Source organism: Gigantopelta aegis, chromosome 1 (assembly GCF_016097555.1).
Source record: "Gigantopelta aegis isolate Gae_Host chromosome 1, Gae_host_genome, whole genome shotgun sequence".
Classification (NCBI taxonomy): domain Eukaryota; kingdom Metazoa; phylum Mollusca; class Gastropoda; order Neomphalida; family Peltospiridae; genus Gigantopelta; species Gigantopelta aegis.
In genome coordinates, this window is record NC_054699.1 from 31,323,120 (window position 1) to 31,330,381 (window position 7,262).

General features: G+C 38.7%; 1 long non-coding RNA gene across 1 annotated transcript; it reads left to right on the plus strand.

Annotated features, from left to right (window-relative positions):
* Positions 1–3,741: 3,741 nt before the first annotated feature.
* On the plus strand, positions 3,742–6,822 carry LOC121367702. Its single transcript, XR_005957421.1, has 3 exons — positions 3,742–4,680; positions 5,310–5,437; positions 6,066–6,822. It is a non-coding gene; the product is annotated as an uncharacterized LOC121367702 (long non-coding RNA).
* The last annotated feature ends 440 nt before the right edge of the window (positions 6,823–7,262 follow it).

Here is a 7,262-nt window from a genome sequence, read left to right on the forward strand (position 1 = left end):
AAACAAAAACAAAATGTCCTTACTTACTGTAATAGCTGATCTCTAATTTTGTTTGCTTGTACTAGTTTCCTAAGTTATTAAGTTCTTTTTTGTTACTTGTATTTAACAACTGTATAAACAGAAAAACACTTGGCCGCTTGTGATAATACATTTTTATGTACTTATTTCGCAAATCTTTGTATTGTGGGCATTGCATTATAAAATGGTATTCATCTTCCATAACATTTGTATTACAAATTGTACACTTTCTTTCTGATCTTTCGATGTTACGATATCGGCCAGATTCTATATTTAATTTATGAGCACATATTCTGATTCTGCATATTTCCTTTAAATATCGTTCATCTATTGGTAATTAAATTTTAAGGTAAGACTGTAATTTGAACTCGTTTAATACTTAGTGCGCATGATCGGCAATGGTGGTCAGCTTTCTCGGAGCTCCTGAATATTTAACAAAAACAACGATAAATATATTGTTTTAATCCGAGATGTTTAAATTCTAAGGACTGTGGAGTTGTAAGACATTGATAACTATGTAAGTGTTATATTGCTGATCATTACAAACGCGCCATTTTGTGAAGTGTTATAGTAGCCAGCTAATGGTGGTCATTACAGAACATTCATCTTCATAAATCAAGGCTACGCGCCATTTTGGTGAAATTTGTGAATCGCAACGCTCGAAACAACGATGGCAGCGTCAGCGTCCGTGGAACGGAGTATATGTTAAGAAAAAGGTTTCGGCTTAATGCTCGATATTGCAGAATGCATTGATTAACAGAAACAACATTATATCTGCATATATTGTTTTGACCAGAAATCATGAAATCTAAATTGTCCTACAGCTTTAATATTTAGATATTTATGTAAGCGCTATATTGCTGAACATGTTAAAATATATGTCGAACTGAGTATCCGGATGACTTCGCCTATGCCATGCATATCTCTGATAAGTGTTCACAGTGCGCGCGTGAATACAGGTGAGGCTGTAAGCTATATCTGGACCGGTTTATATAAATAAACAATATGGCCACAAGTGTATCCCAAACTCTTAACGAAACGCGCGAGGTCATGTATGGTGAAAGTGACAATGTTGGTAAGTTTTCCATGGAATACCTAGGAGAACTGATGACTAAAATGGACTCAAGACTCTCACATATTGAAAGTTATGTTAAGAAAATCGATGATGTGCAGTTTTCTCTAAAGACAATAACATCCAAGATTAGCATACTTGAAGCTGATGTGAAAAAGATTGAAAACTTCAACAAAGAACTGGAAAGGAGTGCTCAAGGTATGAGCGACCTGTACGATACTGTTAAACAATCATGCGACCAAAACAAAAATGACATTGCACAGGTTAGGAGTTCCTTCGCCTCTACCGTTAAAGACAACACGTCAATAAGAGAAGACATTGAATCACTGCGCAAAGATCGCGAAGAACATAAAGCCGCCATAACAGATATACAATGCAGATCCATGAAATACAATTTAATTTTCTCTGGTTTGGCTGAAAACTAACAAAAACACGGAACAAATATTGAGAGACTTCATCTATGATGAATTAGAAATTGACCGCGATGTGGACTTTGGGAATGTACATAGATTTGGAAGGCGTCGTAACGGTAACCCACGACCTATTGTTGCACGCTTCTTGTACAATAACGATCTAGTCTTGGTGAGAGACAGGGCCTACAGAGTAAAAGACAAGCCATATAGCATTCACGAGCAGTTTCCCTCAACGATAGAGGACCGTCGTAAAAAAATATCCGGTTGCTAAGAGAGCCAGGCAAGCTGGACATAAAACGCGAATGGTACGAGACAGGCTTTTTGTTGACGGCAAGCTGTATGAAGAATCTGACCCACCCCAAGCTGACCCGCGATCTTACCGGGATGTCGTACAAGTAAAGCCTAACAGTAACAGTGCACGCTCTAGAAGGCGTAGTGAGCCCAAGCTGACCCACGATCTTACCGGGATGTCGTACAAGTAAAGCCTAACAGTAACAGTGCACGCTCTAGAAGGCGTAGTGAGCCCAAGCTGACCCACGATCTTACCGGGATGTCGTACAAGTAAAGCCTAACAGTAACAGTGCACGCTCTAGAAGGCGTAGTGAGCCCAAGCTGACCCACGATCTTACCGGGATGTCGTACAAGTAAAGCCTAACAGTAACAGTGCACGCTCTAGAAGGCGTAGTGAGCCCAAGCTGACCCGCGATCTTACCGGGATGTCGTACAAGTAAAGCCTAACAGTAACAGTGCACGCTCTAGAAGGCGTAGTGAGCCCAAGCTGACCCGCGATCTTACCGGGATGTCGTACAAGTAAAGCCTAACAGTAACAGTGCACGCTCTAGAAGGCGTAGTGAGCCCAAGCTGACCCGCGATCTTACCGGGATGTCGTATAAGTAAAGCCTAACAGTAACAGTGCACGCTCTAGAAGGCGTAGTGAGCCCAAGCTGACCCGCGATCTTACCGGGATGTCGTACAAGTAAAGCCTAACAGTAACAGTGCACGCTCTAGAAGGCGTAGTGAGCACAAGCTGACCCGCGATCTTACCGGGATGTCGTACAAGTAAAGCCTAACAGTAACAGTGCACGCTCTAGAAGGCGTAGTGAGCCCAAGCTGACCCGCGATCTTACCGGGATGTCGTACAAGTAAAGCCTAACAGTAACAGTGCACGCTCTAGAAGGCGTAGTGAGCCCAAGCTGACCCGCGATCTTACCGGGATGTCGTACAAGTAAAGCCTAACAGTAACAGTGCACGCTCTAGAAGGCGTAGTGAGCCCAAGCTGACCCACGATCTTACCGGGATGTCGTACAAGTAAAGCCTAACAGTAACAGTGCACGCTGTAGAAGGCGTAGTGAGCACAAGCTGACCCACGATCTTACCGGGATGTCGTACAAGTAAAGCCTAACAGTAACAGTGCACGCTCTAGAAGGCGTAGTGAGCCCAAGCTGACCCACGATCTTACCGGGATGTCGTACAAGTAAAGCCTAACAGTAACAGTGCACGCTCTAGAAGGCGTAGTGAGCACAAGCTGACCCGCGATCTTACCGGGATGTCGTACAAGTAAAGCCTAACAGTAACAGTGCACGTTCTAGAAGGCGTAGTGAGCCCAAGCTGACCCACGATCTTACCGGGATGTCGTACAAGTAAAGCCTAACAGTAACAGTGCACGCTCTAGAAGGCGTAGTGAGCACAAGCTGACCCGCGATCTTACCGGGATGTCGTACAAGTAAAGCCTAACAGTAACAGTGCACGCTCTAGAAGGCGTAGTGAGCCCAAGCTGACCCACGATCTTACCGGGATGTCGTACAAGTAAAGCCTAACAGTAACAGTGCACGCTCTAGAAGGCGTAGTGAGCCCAAGCTGACCCGCGATCTTACCGGGATGTCGTACAAGTAAAGCCCAACAGTAACAGTGCACGTTCTAGAAGGCGTAGTGAGCACAAGTAACATAACCCTAGACCTGCTTCGAAACGCCCGCGAACCCCCTCTAAATATATTAAACCTTTTTATTACAATAAACCATCAACATTTAAATTAACGCAACTACTGTCCAGCGACAATTCAAAACAGCTAATTAAATTGTGTATGTATTTGAAAACTGCTACCACGCATAGAACAGACAACATTGTTACATGACATATGTTATTATTGTATATTATTACTATGCATGCATTACCCATTTACTATAGAATTTTATCGATTGTAACCTGATGCTACATACCATTCCCCGCAGTGTGCACATTATATTATTTTATATATAAATATGTATGTATGCCTACAAAATGTATATCTTTTGGCAAAAATAAAATGTGTGTTTATTAAAAATAAAGGCTGGTAAAAATATGCCTTGGATGTTGTAATTGTCCTGCTATAACAGATTTGCTTAAATGTGTCGCATATTCTTTCTTTAATAATAATATAACATCTATTGTCAACATAATCTAAATTCCAAATGTAATTCAAACCCAGCATGTTAAGTTCCTGCCTAATATTCATTAACCAATTATCATTGTATTGTATCATTTCTTCATATATGCCGCGTAACAAATAATTAGTAGAGTTGCGTAATTTTATCCAGTATTTAAATATTCTGAGTTTTCTTGTGATTTGCAGCGGGAAACGCCCAAGTTCACTATAAACAAATTCGTTGCACGTTCCCGACTTAACAGCCAATAGTCTTTTACATAATTGTATGTGCAGCTTTTCAACATCAAGGGCCTTGTGGAAACCCCATATAAGAGACCCGGAGATAGCCCGGGAAGGTGGGACCCGAGGGGAGACCCTTGAGGTCTTCTCAGTCGTAATGTCAAACTCTATTGTTCACCTAAGAGCTCAGGGGCCGTATGCACGAGGGGCGGATAAGTCCACTATCCGGGAATAGTGCCTATCCGCCGGATAAGTCTGAAAGGAAAATGGCCGCGCTGTTGTGTTGCGATTCAGAAACAGGCAAATATGTCAACAAAACTGGTTATTTCTTGATCGAACAAAGCAACTTGACACTTTTTATAATGTGGAAAAACATGAAGAATATAAATTTGAACAACAAGATATTCTGAAGAATCACAGATGAAATAGCGGGAAACATCGAAGTGTCCAGTCGGTTGGGCGTGTTAACGTCGCTGTCAAAATCTACAAAAGTACAAGTTTGCAACACTTTCAATATGTCTACGGTAACTGATCGGTGAGGAACTTGTTTTTATATAACAATTATTACATATTTATTTCAGTCTGTTTGTATTTGCCATATCGCCATGCATTGTCTTCAATGTTTTAATGTAACCTATCGAAAACCGTCCCCCATCAAAAGCCCTCCCATTGGCATTGTACTTGCTATCTCTTTTCAACTTTAAACAACGTAAGCACGAACTTTGATTACGTCATACATGTATGTTGTTCACGAAAACACGTCGACAACTTATCCAAATATGGGAAGGTTATTTGGGGAAATATACAAAAATGGAAATATAGAACTTAATCTGTATGTTTTTATTGGGGGTGAGTATACCTGGGAACACAGACAACGGCTTGTCAAACAACTAGCCTAAGGTAAGCAAATAAAGTTTTTAAATTTTCACAAAATTGTCAGCGTAAATAATATTAAACGCACCGGATGATTGAAATGGCCATGCACAGTTACTGTACTGTAGACGGTGTAGTGTAGGCTACCATTTTAGCGGAACATATTTTCCGTAACTGAAACAAGTAGTTTAATTTAATTTTTATTGAAAACATGTGCAAGATATATAATAATTATATAAGCTATTTTCATTGATTTCACTTATTTATGTATGTGTTCGTTTTATGTTATAGGCATGCATCAGTCAACAATTTGGTGAGGACTGACAACACTCTTCAGCAGGTGCCAAACCACAAAACGAACATGGCCGTAGCAAATGGTGACATTCTGTAGCAAATGGTGTCATTCTGTCAATATGCAGGTAATGCAGACAGTGTGTGTGTGTGTGTGTGTGTGTGTATGTGTGTGTGTGTGTGTGTGTGTGTGTGTGTGTTTGTGTGTAAAACCATGTGTGTGTGTATAGATAGCGGAGAGAGAGAGAGAGAGAGAGAGAGAGAGAGAGAGAGAGAGAGAGAGAGAGACCCCCCCCCCCCCACCACCACACACACACACACAGACAGAGATAGAGAGAACTAGCTAAGTAATTATTTTGAAGCATAAAATATGGCGTTGGTAAGTTAATTTAACCACTAAACATAAGATACAATTTTTCACCATTATTAAAGCATAGATTTGATAAAAGTAAAACTATTTAGTTACATAACAAATCTATCATTTGTAAAAAAAACATTTTTTTTAAAACAGTGCTCTATAAACATATATTGTGACATGCTGTCAAATTCTTTTCTTTCTTTTTTTTACCTTGGCGAAGCAGATGATTTGTTCTTTTTCTTTTAAAGACCCCCCCCCCAAAAACAACAAAAAACAACAACAACAAAACAAACAACAACAACAACAAAAAAACAACAAAAAAACAACAACAAACCCACCTGTTATAACCCAGATCACCTTATTATCATAAATGTCATATTTGTAACATTCTGTTTCAGGTACATGGCATATAAGTTACTGTTTACTCTGGTTGTGAACCCAGGTGCATCTAAAGTGAGAATATATACAGCTGGACAAAGTTTAAGCAAGGTGCTGAATGTGTGCGTTTTGGAACCTTCTAAGATTCATAAAGTTATTATGGTTTGTGTCATGCTGCATAACTGTGCTAGAAAGCTCCATCTGATTCAGAGAAATTCAATGACAGTGATCCAGGTTTTGTTTTGTTGCAAGATGATAACTTTGATAGGAAAGAGATTTCAACCCAAGTGGTTCATGATGTTGATAGCAGAGCTGTTATTTACTAGTAATACATTTACTCTTAAAGACAGCTGTAGATGACAAAGTAATTTACATGCTCTGTTAACACAAAATGATATTCATATTTTACATTTTTCATACATCTTCATTTTGAATTTAAATCAATATGCAACAGGAAAATAATGTTACAATTAGATGATTATAATTCAGAACTTCATTGCAAAACAATTCATAAAATAAAGACAAATTAACCAAATAATTATGAAAAATACATGAAATTGTTTTAAAATCTGATAACAAATAAAAAATAATTTTAAGTAATAATTTTTGTTCATGTACGATACTGAGTAACTTTAATTACATGTTTCCTCTGACATGTCACCCACTTTAATTAACAATTTAAGATGTGTTTATCTTAAGTTATCTACACTTGGTTTATTTACTTCTACACTACACTTGCTTCACTCTTCACAATTTGTAAGGTGAAATAAATTAGAAATATTACTTTGAATTGTTGTTGTTTGTTGTGTATTTCAGTGTATGTCCTTTTTGGCAATATGTACCAATTGAAAGAAATAAGGGATCACCCCAACACTCACAGGAGATAGTGACTGCAACAAAAACTATCATCTATTGTGTCAGGAAGTTAACCAGTCTCACATTCCTGTCATTCAGTGACTCCCACATTACATCTTCGTACTTTATACCGACATTAGGACGATAATAGTATTCAATACTAAGTGTTCCCTTATTTCTTTCTTTGTATATTTTGTATATCATGTACAAAACGTCATTTAAGTTTATGGTATTTTAAGTTTCAACATGGAATAGAGTATATATACGTGTAACATGGAATTAAGTCCCTATGTATTAAAAGTGTAAATACTAGTAGTTAACATCACTAGTTATTTAAGATACAGTTGGTTTGATGGGCTAAT